Source organism: Temnothorax curvispinosus, unplaced genomic scaffold (genome assembly GCF_003070985.1).
Source record: "Temnothorax curvispinosus isolate PA1 unplaced genomic scaffold, ASM307098v1 QBEX01017878.1, whole genome shotgun sequence".
Lineage (NCBI taxonomy): Eukaryota > Metazoa > Arthropoda > Insecta > Hymenoptera > Formicidae > Temnothorax > Temnothorax curvispinosus.
This window is the reverse complement of record NW_020227658.1, coordinates 653,017-670,029: the sequence shown is the minus strand read 5'-3', so window position 1 is coordinate 670,029 and position 17,013 is coordinate 653,017. Positions and strand designations below refer to the sequence as shown.

At 44.5% G+C, this 17,013-nt stretch overlaps 1 protein-coding gene across 11 annotated transcripts in view; it reads left to right on the top strand.

Moving 5' to 3' along the window:
• LOC112467901 (CUGBP Elav-like family member 4) overlaps positions 1–17,013 on the top strand; it is a 546,980-nt gene that overhangs the window by 115,549 nt on the left and 414,418 nt on the right. The gene's annotated exons all lie outside the window — the stretch shown is intronic.

The window sequence follows — 17,013 nt, the reverse complement described above, 5'->3', positions numbered from 1 at the left end:
AGCATAATTTTTCCGGCGCAGCTTACGAGCGCCGCGGCGGTCGCCGCATCTCTAATTGGTCATGCGGCTAAACGTTGCATAAATTCGCAATAAAGCTACCGCGGAACCACGGACCGTTTCACTCCCCCGGCGACCGTCCAAATTATCCGGGATTTCCTTCACGTGCGCTAATGTCCGTTCGTCGCTGGATTGCCGGTAACTGTCGCGAGTTAACACGTGAAAGAACGCAAAAGTACGCCGGATATAGTCTCTCCGCGAAGAAACTCATTTAGCGTCCTTGACTGATTGTGAGCTTGTGCGTGATTACTTTGTAATCTTAAACGACATGCGATAAAGAAGATAAAATAAATTGCAACGTAGTATTTCCATTATTGTAAATTACGCCCAGAGATGTCAAAAGCTCCACTATACCTGGAGTTGATAGAATAATTATAATAATTAATTTCAGATTTGATACGTTTATGTGGTTTCGATAGACGATAAGCCGCGCGTCACGTGAGCGTTCGTGCGCGAAAGGGGCAATATTTAGAAGCGACTAAACGATAAAATCGACTTTCCTATATAAAGCGTTCATTAAAAAGCTTTATTCGCCGCCAATGTTTAACTTTTTCTCCAAGTTCATTAGGTCCTCCATTTTTCTTCCGGCTCTTTTCCCTCGCGTTCTTTGTTCGCCGACCTTATTTTCTTTCTTTTACTTATACGACATTTTATGCTTTCGCCCTTCTCATCGTGGACTGCGTCCACGAGTACGAGAGTACAGGAATGGGGAGAGGGGGGAGGATGGTCGAAAGCCCAGGGCAGTGCTTCCCACGACAGTTGAGTGTCCTCGGTTTCTCTCGGTGTTCTTTGCCACTTCTCGGATCTCCTATCGGACACGATAGATCTTCGCTAATGGTTACTTTTCGGCGGGACGGACGTCTTCCCCCCAATGTGATCTCCGACCGCAAGAACTCGATTCACTTTAATGACGACATTGATTAAGTAAACGTATATCCTACTTAAGATACTTTATACAGGTATCAAGATACATAATCACGTTGGAAATGTAGATAAGCACTTTTTTTTGCAAGTGAATTGCTGCAAATCACTCGCGTTCGAAAAGAGAAACAAACGGAAATCACTTTTGAAAGCGTACGTCGTTCGTTGCCTTTGCAGTCTGCTTCCTGCTTTTGGCGCAAAGAATTATTCGGAAATGATAATTGCTCCATTGTATCACGGAAAGAGGATAGCTGCAAACACCAATCGATCGTGATCTAGATTCTAGACAATCACTCGGCATCAGATAGCGAAGCATCAGCATCAGATAGAGTTTATTGCGCTTCCAACTAAAGCGTAAATCTCTTTTCTCGTCGAATGCTCGTTCATCGACACAGCACGACCGAGCGCCGGTCGGTGCATAGGCTAAGGGATGAGATAGAGCTTCTCGTTGCCGCACTGTAGGGATTAAACGGTATTGTCCATGAAACGCGTCGTAGACAAAAGAAAATCGCGTTGAGACCAGGCACCGAGTTTCGTTTCTGCTATGTTTTTTTTTCTTTTCATGATAGTCTCACCGTTGATAGCGCGTTGCGGTCGATATTCGCAGGCTGTCGCAAGGTTGTGTTAAATTTAAGAAGCGTAAATTTCTGGACCCAGTTAAATACGATTTTTCTTTTAAAAACTTGTATTTTGTTGTATACTCTTGTAATTTTTCTTTTGAGTGTGGATTTTCAACACCAAATATCTTGTATTTTAAATAAAGAAATCCCGTAAAGATCACTTGACATTAATTGAGAAATCAAGCTATTATTGTTTGTTTATTATTAAAAAATTATTTTAATCTATTAAAAAAATTGTGTGTGTGTGTGTGTGTGTGTGTTTAATAGTTTTAACAGTATTAAATAATTTTGTAATACAGCGCATTTTGATTTCAGTAACTCGATATATGGTAATACGAGATCCAGCATACTAATAATTTCGCAGACTACATTTTATGAAGTAATAATCAATTAACTTATATTTATCATATTTTTCTGATGATTCAAAGTATATTTAATGCAAATCGCCTGTTAATCTTCTTCCTTCTCTATGATAACCTCAGAACTTTACCTAATGTTTGGCAATCTTCATACGCAGTTGCAAGGAAAGAGTGAAAGTTTTACAATGAATTGACACGTTAATGAACGCAGATTAAGTTCTTGAAAATGATGTCACCAGATATACGTCATTCGTGATAAATGTCCCAAGGTTGGAATGCGCCTCTCTTTAATGGCGTACAAGTACATAAACGTTTCATTGACATGTACATACGTTGCCCGTATGCGCCATCGTTGCGCTGGACATTGTTCATCCGTACGTACGTATGTAGGTACATACATACATACATTCCGCGATACCGGAATTCCAATTCACATTGATACGCGATCGGCGAACATGCTCGCTACTGCTGCGAAATGAAGTTCGATGCGATCTACCCTTATCGGTCTCTGTGACGTATCACCACCACCCCTCCTGAAACTTTCAATTATTCTACCAGGCGGGGATTTAATATCGCGCGATAATGTCACCGCGCGGACGAACGTTTACACGTGTGCACGATAACGATAGCTGCTCTTCTCAAGGAGGGGGGGAGAGGAGGGGGAAGGGGCACATACTTGGGAACGGGTTATTAAATTTTCAGAGGAACGAGAGCAGCCTTAAATATCGATTTCGGCCCCGGTCCTTCCACCTTTCCGTCTCTTCCTTTTTCTCCGCTTCAAGTTCTCTCCCGTCTTCCTTTCCCCGCTTGCTCGTTTAAAGTCTCTCCACAACGCTGTCTCGCCGCACCGAACGGCCCATCGACCGAACGCAGCATGATTAAACGGAAGACTTCCGTGCGCCCCCGACGAGATAGATATCTCACATTTTTTGAAATTCCATCGGTGACTACGAAATTAGTTCGTACGGGAAAGAAAGGGAAGGGTGACGGGCCGGTAGGGGCATTAATCTCTTGAGGACTTCGACAGTTGCTCCCGGGCTGAAAGAAGGAAAGTCCTCGATCTTCGCTGATACTTGGGCTATTTGTTATCGCGCTGGCACGATCTTTTTCGTTTCATTACGGACACATAGCAGCTACCGATCGAATTTCGAAATTCGGCATGGCTGTGCCGTTCATCATGTTCCTGTCTCCATGAAGATTAATTCACTTCATTATCACGTCTGAGATATAATTTATGCGAGGAGGATTTTTCCGCGCCAAAATTGCTAAGGGGGCCAATGCAGTTTATCGAATTGGTGTTTATTATCCGGCATTACGAAAGCATACTCTTTATGTAACTTGCAAAAAAATTCATAGCTCTATCTACTTGTTAATTAAGCGACCGTTGTGCACTTACGCGTCTTGCAGCGAGGGATATTTTGCACCAGACAAACAGCCGGCTTTCGAGCCAAGGGCTTCTTTTTAATTTCGTTGTCTCGTCCCTTTTCACCGAGCCGCGACGACTGGCCATATCTACTTCTCGCAGCCGCACTGCGCAGCGAGCCGAGTGCTATAGTAGTAGAATAGTAGAGTCACAGCGTGTGAAAGAAGAATACGCGCGCGCGTGGGTAGAGATACAAACGCAAAGTAAGGTCGGCTTTCATCCTCTCTTTGACGTGAGAGCTGCACAAAGAAATGGGCCAGGCCCGAGCGCCCGATGTCGCTCGAGGGCTAAGCAGATTACGTTAATAAATCCCTATGGCAGCGCACGTCCATTTTCTGCAGGATCCAAAACTGACGCATCCGGAGCGACCATTACGGCACAGTGTCTTTCCCCGAGGTCGTACGTGCCTTCGACTTTCTTCGTGTCTCGCTTGACACGAAAACGCTTTATGCCCGCCACAATGCGCAAATTTCTGGTTCCTCCTGTCTGTTACGTATTACGTGTGGGGTCACGTATTACGTGTGGGATTCCATAAATTCATTTATTACGTGTCTGTGTGAAGAAGGTTTACGATTTTAGTTTAACGAAATCACGACAACGCGATAATATATATAAAGAAGTCTCTCCTTTTTAACGCTTGTTTTAATAACTCTTATTTGTTATTCTGCTGCTCTCTAGTAATACAAAAGCATCGCACTAACTGAATTGTTATTCCTAATTATATACGTTCCTCGCTCTAATTACGTCATAGATGCGAAATATTCTTATATTTAGTGCTCAGCAATTACATACCTGGTTTATTTTATTAATCAGTTCGATTAATTAATGTTTCAATAAATTATTTCTCTATAACGGATAATAATTATATGCGTATATGAGTTTTCGCCTCAAAATATGTGTTAATAGAATATTACATTATTATTACATAGTATTCCCGTACGAGAGAATCAGCTTAGTACAAAAACATCATGCAGGATTAACCAACTGGCCGAAGCGGGAGCAAGGTCGTTGCATAAATTTACGAGGCACCCGTGAACAGAGTTTCTCCGTTGCTTTTCGTAAAGCCTTGAAAGTTATTACGCATTCTCTTACGAAACAGGCATCCCTAGGTTTAGTTATAAATGCACACAGCTCTTTTCACGCACATACTACTCTCGCTGTTATGTAATTATGTACGTAATTATCTGCGTGAAAGTGGGAATTTAATTATCTACTTTAGAGATAATTTAGTTCGTCGCTTAAATCGAAAATGGGCGGGTGCGCCCCGTTGTTATTTTATAACTTTCCGCCAATCACCGACGGTCTATAATTATTACGTGCCATATTGAAACGTGACATTTTTCGCGATACAGCGATATTTTCGTGTTTGTCTGATATAATCTTCTTATAACGTCGCAAATCGCGTGTGCACAGTTTTAGCGTAGCAGGGGAATGAACGCAACATCGAGAGTGCGCTTATCGCGTCAGTGCGCATCATTCTGCTCGTTATATTCTCGATATAAGCTCGACCACCGGCATTTCAATGGTTACATTATTGTCGACTGCCGAGCATCAAAATATACATTGATTCCGTATGTGACATACAATAGGCATCGTGTTCCCGTCAGTCCGCACGGCTCACAGCCGTCTATACCATTGCCGCGCAATCGACTAACTGTCAATCGATCGAGTCGGATTAAGATAATTTCGTTATCGGCTAGCTGGGCCTTGGTGTCCGTCAGACAACGAGACCGGTTTTCTGATGAACGTCCGCTTGCTGAAGCAACATTTTGTTCAACGTAGATAAAAATACAACGATAAATTTTGAATTGTTTTATTTTAAATATTAATTCGTGGTAAAGACTAGTTCGTTCGAAACATTAATCTGACGTTAATCTTCATTTGCGATGTTAGTTAACGTTTTTTTAGTTAACGAACATCGCAAGAATATTGATTTTTGCTTAATTACAATTTTCATTACCTTTCCAAATACGTTATCTAAATAAAAACCGACATATAATTCGCTTAAAATTATTACGAAATTTCAACAGGATAGTCAAGGCCGAATAACTTTCTTATATATCTGTTAAAGAAACTTAAATCCCGCTCCTGCTTGCCACACGAGATTCTTATTGTTCCCGGTCGATGTTGCTCCGGCATTATGAATTCCCGATCTCGAAGACGTCCAAGTTTTATGGCACCTGGCAATAAAGAGCGTTAGCATAATCGCGTCGCCGCTAAATTCAGAAATCACGGTCTGGCGGAATATTCGGTTTTATCGGTAGCCAAATCAGCACGCGAATAGGAGGAGCTATGAGGACGCTTAAGGGAGAACTCGAAGGAGATCGGTCGAAGTCGAAGTCGAAGAACGTTCGCCGCTGCTGCGTCAACGATGCGGAAAGCTCGAGGTTGAAATTTGGGTCAGCATCAAGGAACGAAAACGATCGTCAATATTTTTTCTCCGCGCGCGGCATCGCACCGTTCGGATCTCTCCTCTGATCCGGCTGAAACCCTGTTTTCGCCAAGTCGAACGTCATCCTCCTTATCGAGCCTCACCGTATGTCCTCGTTAGGGAAGGCAAAGTCGTTTGCCACAGTGAGCGACATAAACCCTCCTCGGAAAGGGTCGAAATCGACTACGGCGAAGGTCCCTATCCCCCGTCCCTATCTCTTTTTTCTGACTCATCTCACTTCAGTTTTGTACGTGATAAAAAAAGAGCGCGCGAAGGACGGGCATCTGCAAAAATGACTTCGGAAGGAATGCATCTGCGACCCGGGTTATTTAGCTGACTACTCGGCCTGAAAGCGCGATATCCGCTTTATCTCCCTCTATGCATATTTCACCTTCATGTGTGCGTGTTGCGCTCCGTGACACTTTCGTTTCCTTCTCCGACAGTGTCGAAAGACGTATCCGACTACTTACCCGCGCTACACACGTCTAGTTCGCACGTATTACGCAAACCGCCTTTCCCCCGTTTTTCTCCGCACCGAACGATGATAAATATCCGCTGCCTTTAAACTAGCCCGTCAGCTTTATGATCAAACCTGCCGTTTCGGCTTTCACGCTCGGAAGGCGCGCGTATCGTGACACCTAATCGTAATATATCGATCACGCGGTTTAGCCTTTCGTGAAAACGTCAATATCGGCGGCCGGCGTATTGAAGCAGAATTATTGGCATGCGAATATTCCGCAGGCACTCGCTTATCATTGCGGGTATTCCGTGGCTTCCCGTGAACATCGAAATTCTTTATGCTGCGTTTTTGCAGCGCCGCATATCAGTCGTTCGGATATTTCCCGCTTACTGAATAACCGCCCGTTTATACTTGTGACTTAAAAACAGTGCTAAAAACCTACTCAGACGACCGGAATTTTATGATGGCAGTAACCGGTCGGGATTAAAATTGCATTTCTCGTAGATACGTTGCAGCTTTATTTACATTTTTAGTTAAATAAAAATTTCACATTTTTACATAATTTTACGGTTCTTCGTTACAAAACTGTCGATTCATCCTCTTTCGTCTTTATCTCTTTTTAAAAACATAACTAGTTCACATTATTGCCTCTGTATTATATATAGTTGATGTCAATTATATAGCGACTATTTGACTAACAAGAAAACACACGGAAGTATCCCTCTCCGATTTTGATCTTTGATGAGCTTTAAATGTATTATATATGTTGTTACACAATTGTATATAAATACATACATACAACAAGTCAGGAATAAGAATGAAAAAGAAGGAGAAAAGTAGATATATAATATTCATTTATTAAATCGTGTATAATTATTTTATCAACACTTCATATTAATTATACGAATAAAAAAAATTGTGTAACAACGAAAGTGTTACGTTAAGTTAAAAATGTTCAAAATGTTAAGTGGTAAGAGTATTTTAAAAAATTAAAAAAATGTTTTGCCATTGTTTTAAACTTTTAAAGTACTCTTGAAACCATTCAACTTTTAATGTAAAAATTTGTTCTATCTTTTACAGTTTCGTCGATATTCGCCCCGAAGGAGAAAAATCAATTTTTTTTAAAAGGGTATTTTACTTCTTAAACATGCATTGGAAAAAAGAAACACATATAAAAAAATACAACATATTAGAAGCTCATAAAAATCAAAAAAGGATTCTTCCTCGTAAAATTGGATTTTTAATTAAAAAGTAGTAATTATTGAACTATTCGCGTCTCAAAACGTAAATCTCCGTTCAGAGTACCGTTTCATTTGATTATAAATATGAAAGATCCTGGGTGTGCACGCGCCGGTCGAGCTTTAATAAAGAGCGATGTGCGACAGCCGAAATACATTATTAAGCGGCTCACGATGTGTACAGGGTGCGTCACAGTGAATTTCGTCGTATTAAATGGGACTTTTTTTGCCGGCACGTTTGGCAAGCCGAGACCAACCCTCCGTGTAATAACCGGTGCCGTGGCCAAGTCCCACGAGGGCGGTGAATAAGGGCCGCACCGTGGACTGACTTCGTAGTTAGATCGCGCAAACTTTTCGTACCCTACTCGCGTAATTTTCGAAGTTACGTCGTCGGGCTGCCCGCGTAATTTCCACGGTGTATATTATAAGCCGTTCGTGACCCGACCCGCAATGTTTTTTAATTTTTCTTCCTCATACTTGAGGGGGACGAGACCGACGCCCGCCTGAAATTACGTCATTCTCTCTCTTAGGCTGTAAACAAAGTTAATGAAGTAATACCTCCTAGATGAAAGCAGAATTGTACGACCCCGACCTGATTATCTGGTTAATGAGGAACAAAATGAAAATAAACGTGATAAACGCGATAACATACGAATTGCTAAAAATACATTTCAGGGGGTAAATAAAAATATATGTATGCGTTATTAATATACTTTTTCAGATTGAAACCTCGCGTGAATTGGAAGCGTGATTAAAGGAATTCGAGCGAGCAAGACCTTCCACGCCGGTTTCTCGCCCCACGTCACTCGCTTCGTTCTGTCTGTTTTTTTTTTCACCGTTAGGGAACATTTCTGTTTGCAGCGTGCGTCGGAAACGTATCTCGGTTTCTTCGGCGTCGCCCCGCTGCACACGGGCCGGAGAGCCCGTAGTTGCGGAGTGCCCCTTTATTTTCATTTTCGTTGCTTCCCCCGTGGCGCTGTTTCTCCCTATATTTATCTAATAGCACCCACGGACCCACGGAGTCGTCCTCCATCCCCCCCGGCCTCCATCCCTTCGCCGCACTTGCATACAGTCGGCCGCGCGTACTTTGCGCCTCCATTATACGGGCAGTTTCCCTCCCCGCTCTGGCGTGTCCTCGAAATAATTAAGAGTTCATTAAGCCAAGATTGATTGCTCTGTTTCGAGTCAGCCTGCGCGCTGGCGGTCGCACGACGTGCGAATCCATGAATAGAAGACCGTTGTTTATCAACAGGCATTTCTCTCATCGTCCCTCCTCTTTGATTTTTACCATTTACATCGGATGCCTCCTATGTTTTCTTTATTCACGCTAACGGCTAATGGATATGGAACGTCAATTAAATTTAAGCTTCGCCGATGGATGAATGGCGACTTGTCGAGGAAAACTCTATCGCGCGTTTCGACATAGGTATATTAATAATTATTATTCATAACAATAAGTGTTTCAATAAGTATTTCACAAACAGACAGTTGATGTCGAGGTCTTTCTAAGAAAAAAGGTAGTTATTATTTTTGACGAGGCAAGTATTGTATAATAACGTTATTACATAATTATCTGATTCGGAGAGATTGGATATAATGTCATAAAAACTTAATGGAAAAGAATTTTTAAGATAAGGCAAGGGCCATCGCAGTCAAGTTAGACCTTTTCGTCCATTTCCGCTTTACAGTAAAGAGGTCTGGAAAGTCTCCGGGACGCCCTTAACAATACAAATGCTTGTCGTATTCTCGACGGGATCCGCGCAAACGATGTCGCTTGGCATTATGAAAATACCGGCCCTGGGCGAAGTAAAGGGGCTCGCTGCGCTGTCGTTTCGGAGACACGAATTATATTGGAAACAGTTTCTAGCTGAGTCAGGTTCCATATAACGACTAACTACTCCGTTGGAGATTTCATGCCAGTAGCAGAATTTACTGTGATGTTTATATTAATATTTACATATTTAACGCAAACTGTGCGATAGTTTTGAAGATCGTTGCTGTTTATTACCCTTTTGCTTCTTTATAATATTAATCTTTTCGTCAATGAGTAACTGGGCAAGATATTTAATTAATTATCGAGGAGGTGGAAAGTTACTTATACTTACAAACGACGAAGACGCTTTTCGACACAAGTTTATCCGCACGGAATCGGTGCAAATCAAGTTTAATCGGCAAATCGCTAATCTAAGTTACCTGATGCACATCTTTTTACAAGTCACGCGCGCGAAATGACTGATTTAAGTACCCAGGCTCTCCCGGATGGATTTGACAATAAGATCGAAGGAGAGGTTTGAAAGAAGAATAGTTACCCCCGAAGACCGATTCCCATTACGGTTATTACTCGTCGTCCGGAGTAACAAGAACCCGGTAGATTGCCTCAAATCACCGACTGCGATCCGCCTAGCAATCAAGCCACCCCGCTTTTTCTCCGTCCTAGCCGATTCTAGCCACCGACTATAAGTTACCTCCGGAACTCATTATCGATCGTCGCCTTCTATAACGAACTTTAAATCGATGATCGCGCTAACGAGATGTCCAGGCAAGAACTCTCGCGCTTTCCCTAATCCACGAAACTTACAAATTATATCAAGTCTCTCGCTGCTGGAAAAATTGGCCGGATAGAAAGTGTTTGACTTTACGTACGTAATTGCTTAAATTTCTGATTTGTCGAAAAGTTTTTATATATTTCTATGCTGTCACAATCTGCCAACGTAACAAAGCGTAACTTAATTTCTACTTGTATGGATTATAAATACGAGATATTCTCAAGTTATTGGCTTTTATTTATTGAATTATTTGTTAATTTCTCGTTCAATCTTCGCCGTGCGAAGATTGTTTTTCTTTTTTCCTTCTCCTTTTTTTGTCGATAGGTTGACGTGTCTGCAAGTTGGCGAAACGTGTCAATGTGAAGTATTATTTTTCGCCGGGTCTTCGTCGTTGGTGGTCGAGATATCATACAAACTGCAAATTGAAAACCGAGCTGAGCAATTTCGAGCTAGCGGCGAAGCGTCGCGCCGCGCCGCGCCAGCGATCGGCCGCTCTTTCTTTCTCACCTATACGTCTCCTACTTTCCCCTTTTTTGAACCGCGCTTGAAAGCACGAAAAGCGAGCAGCGTATCGTATTTACACAGCCGGCAGCGACTGCTGACAGCCAGACAGCTGAGGGAAGGAGCAGCCGCCATTGTGTTCCAGTGGGTCACATATGGAACAGTCAGGCCACCACAGTGGTGGTGAAACGAGAACAAACAGTTGTACACCAACTTGCTCGATTAAGGACGATTGAAACGAATCCCTTTTACCTATGGCAGGAGTGTTTTACAGAGCAAGCTCGGCTTTATGTTTCGCGCAGACGTTGCAGATCGACGTGGCGACGCGACAGTTCACGGCGAGCTAAAGAAAAAATGTGTGTGCCATACTTTTCCACCGAATAAATTCAAACCTGTTTACCGGACTCACGTAGGAGAAGTGGAGCGATCGCGAAACCAATTAAATCCGTATGACACGGGCGAAGGAAATACGCTGCGATTGAGTGTCGCGGAAAGTACGATCGAAATGGAGCGCGGAGGTGACATTACCGTGCCTGCGAGCGGAACATTCCGTGATTGATCGAGTATGCGAAATTGGAGCAGCTTGATTGCCCATGCGGATCAAAGCGTGTCTGCGTCTGACGCGTGATGTATATCATGACGGTAATCGTAAACTCGATAGACTCGGTCACAACCCGATTGTCTGTAAGTTGAAACAAGGAGCGGGCGCGCGATGCTCTCGATGCGTCGCGCTTGCTCTCGCAGCCGCAGAAATTTACGGTGCCCCGCTCTCTGTTCGCCGATCACGAGGGTGTGCACGCGCCCACGTGTCCGATCGCGTTTCAATATATCTTTTGAAGCATGGATTCAATTCGAGCGAATAACGCGACGGTCGGTGCTTCTGTACAATGCGCGCGCGCCATACGACGTACGAGAGTACGATGCGAAGAAAGAACAGACGCGCCCCGGTGGAGGAAAGCTCGGAAAAATACGCGAGACCATGGGTTACGGTGATAAATCACCCTCGATCTTACTCGGGAGATCTTTTCAGGTTCTTGTTAGCGAGACGTCGGTCTACGGAGGTATCCCGAGAAGCGGACGAGCGAGGGGGGGAGCTGACGGGGGGAGGAGTGGGTAAATCTAGCATAGGTACCACCAGCCTGACGATAAGATGCAGTTCTTCGCACGCAACAAAACACTACAAGATTCAGGTGACGCTACGGTAATCCTACTTGACTAACATGAGCTAAGCGTCTGGCGGTCGGAAGAAAAATTGCGGGTAGGAGTCCCCGCCGTAGGATTTCCGTTTCTCTTCGAAAAAGTAAATTGCGGCCCATGCAGCCTAGCACTCCCGATAATTAAAGTGCCGTATTAGGAGCGTCCATTCGGGGAGGGGGAGGGGGAGGGGGAGAGAGAAGCAAACGGAGAATGAGCCAGGCTAAACGGCTCTAATCCCTTTCCCCGATTGTCCTAACAACTTCGGCTCTATTTATTCTCATGAGTTTACTTAAGCCACGATCGAACGAGAACGCCGGTGGTTTGAAGGCGAGGGGTGGGGGGAAATCGGGTTTACGGATTCAGCGACCGTATAATACCGATCAGAGGGTAATCGGTCCTGCAAAAACGGTCCTCTATCTGCGAGTTCACGGTCCGATAAGTAGTCCGTGGAAATAAATTATTTGATAGGTGCTCGAAATCGCGCGACGGAGGCTCGACAACGACGGTATAAGCTGGACGCACGATCGAACGATCGTCGAAACGTGAAATATAATTTGTGCACGCGTGTAACGTGTTCCCCGGCTATCGGAGGCAGTTAATTGTAATCTTCGGCACATAAACGCTCGACTCCGTGCCGCGACTCATTATTACTCGGCTTTTACCTCGCTACTAGAATTCATATCGCACGCCCTACGTGCCGGGGAAAACCTCCCTTATCGTCCCACCGTATCCATGCCTATATTTTATTCCGGCTGGCTATTCGAACTTCTACATTTAACTCGGCGCGCTGCTCGACGAAGCTGCGAGTCTCGGCGTGGCGGGTCTCGGACGAGTAACGATTTTCAATAGAGGCTGCAAATACCCTTATGTGTGCCACCGTCCTGGACGGCAGAACTCGATGAATATGCATAAAATTCGGTATTGTTAACGCTCAATCTTCGGCCGTTCCTCGCCGCGCTCCTCATTAGCGATGCGTGCGAGATAGCGTGGTCTTAGGCGAAAATCCCAGGCAACGGCCGGACAAGGGCTAGGACGAGCGGGCTTCGAGAAAGAGAACGGAACTTTTAAAAAACTTTTCCTACGGAAACTAGGTGGATGTTATTATTATTTGGCAGAAACGCGGCGCTCACGTAGTACTAGCGGACAACGAGAACGTCGGGTTAAACTATTCGACGACGAGCCACAGCGCCAGCGAAATCGAGGGGGCCGTCGACGGCTAGCCCAGCTGTGGCATTCTAATGTGCTGCCTTTCGGAACTTGACTCGGTGAATTGCGTTATTCAAATTCGCGGCCTTCGACGCTATTTTTCCGACACGCCTTGCAAAAGCGCGCGTCTGGTGAACGAGGAAAGAGAGAGAGAGAGAGAGAGAGAGAGAGAGAGAGAAACATGGGAACGTAGCAGGATCGGCGTACACGAGAGATTCACCAAATTACAGGCAGTCGGTAGTCCGTGAGAGAGCGGACTCTACGACTTCTCGCATTTTTATCGCTATCGACGATCGCATTAAGGCTCGGGCGACGGTACGCGCCGGGGGAGGAATTAGCGTCGGTGGATCGCACGACAAAACGGATGCGCGCGGAATATAATGAGGCTCCGCGCCGAGGCGGATGCGGCGAACGAAAGAGATTAAATACGCGTCTCTGAAACTCGAGGAAAAAATGGAGAAGAAATGTGCCGTTTGCGAAACCGGTGCGTGCACCCCGGCGACAGTACGTATCTCAGCTGCGCGCACACGTGTGCAATGCGGGAAAAGCGGGCTGTAGATACCGCGCGTGGACACCGCGAATGTTTCATTTTCTCGGGATTAAGTAACCGCCGCGCGGCCGTTACATGCATGCGCTCGCCGCTATTAACGATTTAATTAGCGTAAGTTTTCATCTCCCGGATTACGGTCAGAATAGCGGCGTGCCGGCGGGGGAAGGGGGGAGGTGCGGCGGAGATACAGTCAGCGTCGGGAACAGGGGGATACGAAGTACCTAGAGCGCGCGGCGCCCGTTTTTCACCGAGGCAGCCGGCTTATTATTGCGTTTTCGCGGATTACGCTCCCCGGGCTCGCGGCAATTTGCCGCTTGCGTGTAACGTAACGAGTCGAGAAGAGTGTCATTAATTTCGCGCGGCTCAAGGATTCCGAAGAAAACGGCTGCGGGCGCGAAATCGCCGTTGAAGATGGACAAACAAAATGTCGTAATTTAATCCCCGCCGCGAGAAAGCAACTTTTCTCGAGCAGATACATTGCCTCGTTCTCCACGAGAAATTATAATCGACGTTAATCTCATTTCCATGTCGGAGTAATGAGCCGGGCTGTTTATAAGCCACGTGTACTTTTCTCAACTTACAGCTCCACCTTTCCTGGCGAACATCTACTGGATTCGTTTGACCGACGGTTCTCACGATTCCGACACTGGCTTTCATTCCGTTAAGTCGCCATTCGTTGTTTTGATTTAAGTAGAACTATACTTCTAGTAAGAACATCATATATCCGGTGGGTCCACCAGACGTGCTCGTGACATCAAACTCGAGTGGATCGGTCGACGGGTTAGCCGCTAGAGAAACAACCGCGACAGGCGTAGAAACGAGAGAAAGGGGGGGGGGGCGAAATAGAGGGGCCCCTGCACGTACTGTGTGCTCTCCTCTCAAACTATTTATTCCGGCACAAATCGCATTACCAACTTCAACTGCAAAATTGACTTCGTCCAACTTTTACGGCGCCTCCGCCCTTACGTCCCTTCGACGCCACCCGCACGGTCAGAACTTCGACTTGTACGAGGGTTTACCAAACTCAGTTTAAGAAGAAGAAGAACTGTTTCAGCCGTAGAAAGAGAGACGCATCTTGCGGGACTTTCTCTCCTGCCTCGTCGATATAAAATCGCATGACGCGAGCTTCTGGCAGAATGGCAGTTTGGAAGTTTGAGTCGTCAGGTATAACGAACGCGGTACCATAATCGTTACATGTTGTTCCTCCCTCGTCGAGCCAGACTTGACGGATAAAGCTGAATTTTTGAACCTCGCTCCTCATACTGACACATTTTCACTTATAAATCGTCTTTCCGCGCCTTCGTTTTAAATATTCATTCCGCTTAGAATTAACGAGCTTCTCATGCACATATATGTCTGCCACATTTTTTCTTAGATTCCACTTAGGTTCCACGTAATGCACAACCTTAATGACGCCCGTGCTCCCATTCCTCACGCGGAACGAAGTAAAACATTATGATTACCGACGTTGAAAAAAAAACATTCGTTTATGAGCTCTGGCGTCGTACTCCGAGATATTGCTATTAGGCGATCTAATTCGTTCGAATGCCTTTCCGCAGCGAGAAAGAGAGAGACAGAGAGCGTCCGCGCGCTGCGCGTTCTCTTGCACTTTCTCGTTTCCTCTCTCGCTTTCATGCTCGGAGCAATTCCATTCGATTTCATGTGCACAAGTTTTACTAGTATTCGCGCTTCAACTGGTGCGTCCAATCGGAAATCCGGCAAATGTACTGCGGCCACGGCACCGCAATTCGACGGTATCATCGCCGGGGAGCTCGCGCGGCCGTGATTAATCAAAACGATAAACTATTCCTTATTAATAAGCCCTAAAGCGGTTCGCGCCCGAAGAGTGGGGCTATAACTCACGACGGAACAGATACCTTCTGGGCTTCGCATTAAAATTGAAATTAGCCACCCATTTGTCTTCCCGTTTGGCTTAATCGTGACTAGCCAGGTGATTTATGATTTTCACTTCTGCCGGGCGCGAGTGTAGTTTCTCTTCCCGGATACGGCGCGCAACGCGTAATGCAATTCAAACCCGAAAGCCGACGAAGGAAAAAAAGAAGTTTGGGCGCGGGGGCGCGATGAAAAGCGTCCTGCTTATACCCACGTTGCGTGATCGCGCTATAACAGCTGTTGGAAAATAGTTTTGTTCAACTCGCGGAACACCTTATTACATTCTAAACACGCGTGGTCGTCCCGTGATATAATGCCGTCGCGTTATATCACCTCATGCCGTGACACTGGCCACCGTTTATACACACCTGTATAACCCAGTTTATTGCGTTTTAATTGGCATTAACCGCTGTAAACTTAGCGAGAAGCTGCGGGCGCGTATAGCTGGTAATGCTGGTATGCGGAATCGCAGTTAGCACTGTGATTTTCTATGATCTTCATGAATATGCAGGAAGACCTTTTCGAGGTAGCGTAACATGATCGATCGATAATAACAACGGTGAATAATATACTTTACGTATTGAGCATACATATTCAAATAGGCAAGGCGGCATTGAATTAAGTGAATGATTAACTGATAGTAAAAAAAATATAACGGCCACAATAACACATAAATAAGTGAATACAAGCATGCTGATACGTGTCAATTATAAATCCGTGAAACTGACAACATTTATGACGTAAAAGTTTCAAGGTATTGTATCTCTCGAAGCACGTAAACTTCGGATATGAAATTTACAGAAAATCTCGTTACACAGACACGCTCGTAATAGCTTTCGCAACGCGTTCGAGGAAATGCAACAAAGGTTCCTGGTTCTATATCAGGTAGACGTGCACTGTTTGCGAACACTTGCTCTAGTTTCCGATCACGCGGTGGCTAATGTGTGCACTCAACCACATTATGTATTTCATATTGATGTGCAGAACTTGATATCACCGATTTGCGTAACAATCAGTATACAGAACAGGTTTAAATAGATACGTAACGCGTATAGTAAATCTCATGCGCTCGTAAAATATTGCATGGCCTAGCCGCAGGATGTTAACATCGTGCATTGGAAATGCTGATGCTTAATGGACGTATTACAAAAAATTTCAAAAATTTTTATGCTTACGTCTCTTTAGTTTCATTGCCGCAACCACAAATTTCCACACTTTTTCAAACGAACTTCAAATACCGATCATATTATCGCAATATATATTTTCTAAATTGCGTATCATCGTTCGCGTAAATATAATCTTGCATAATTTTTTCACTGAATTATATAATTATAATTATTCGTGACATAGCATATTCAAAGATTAAGAATAAAAAAATCTAGATTTTTCAAATCAGGAAATTTAACATTCTCAAATATGAGACAGAGCATGTCTTTATCGGTTGTATAAAATTATTCATGTAAAAGAAGGTTAATCTCGTTTTCTGAAGGAGATGCTATGCGTTACCTATATAGTTACAGACGTTACAGTAGGAAGCTTTGCTCGAGGTTCTTCTCGCTTCCTGATTATTCAACGAGTCGTGTTACATAGTAGACCTGGAGTATATTCAGT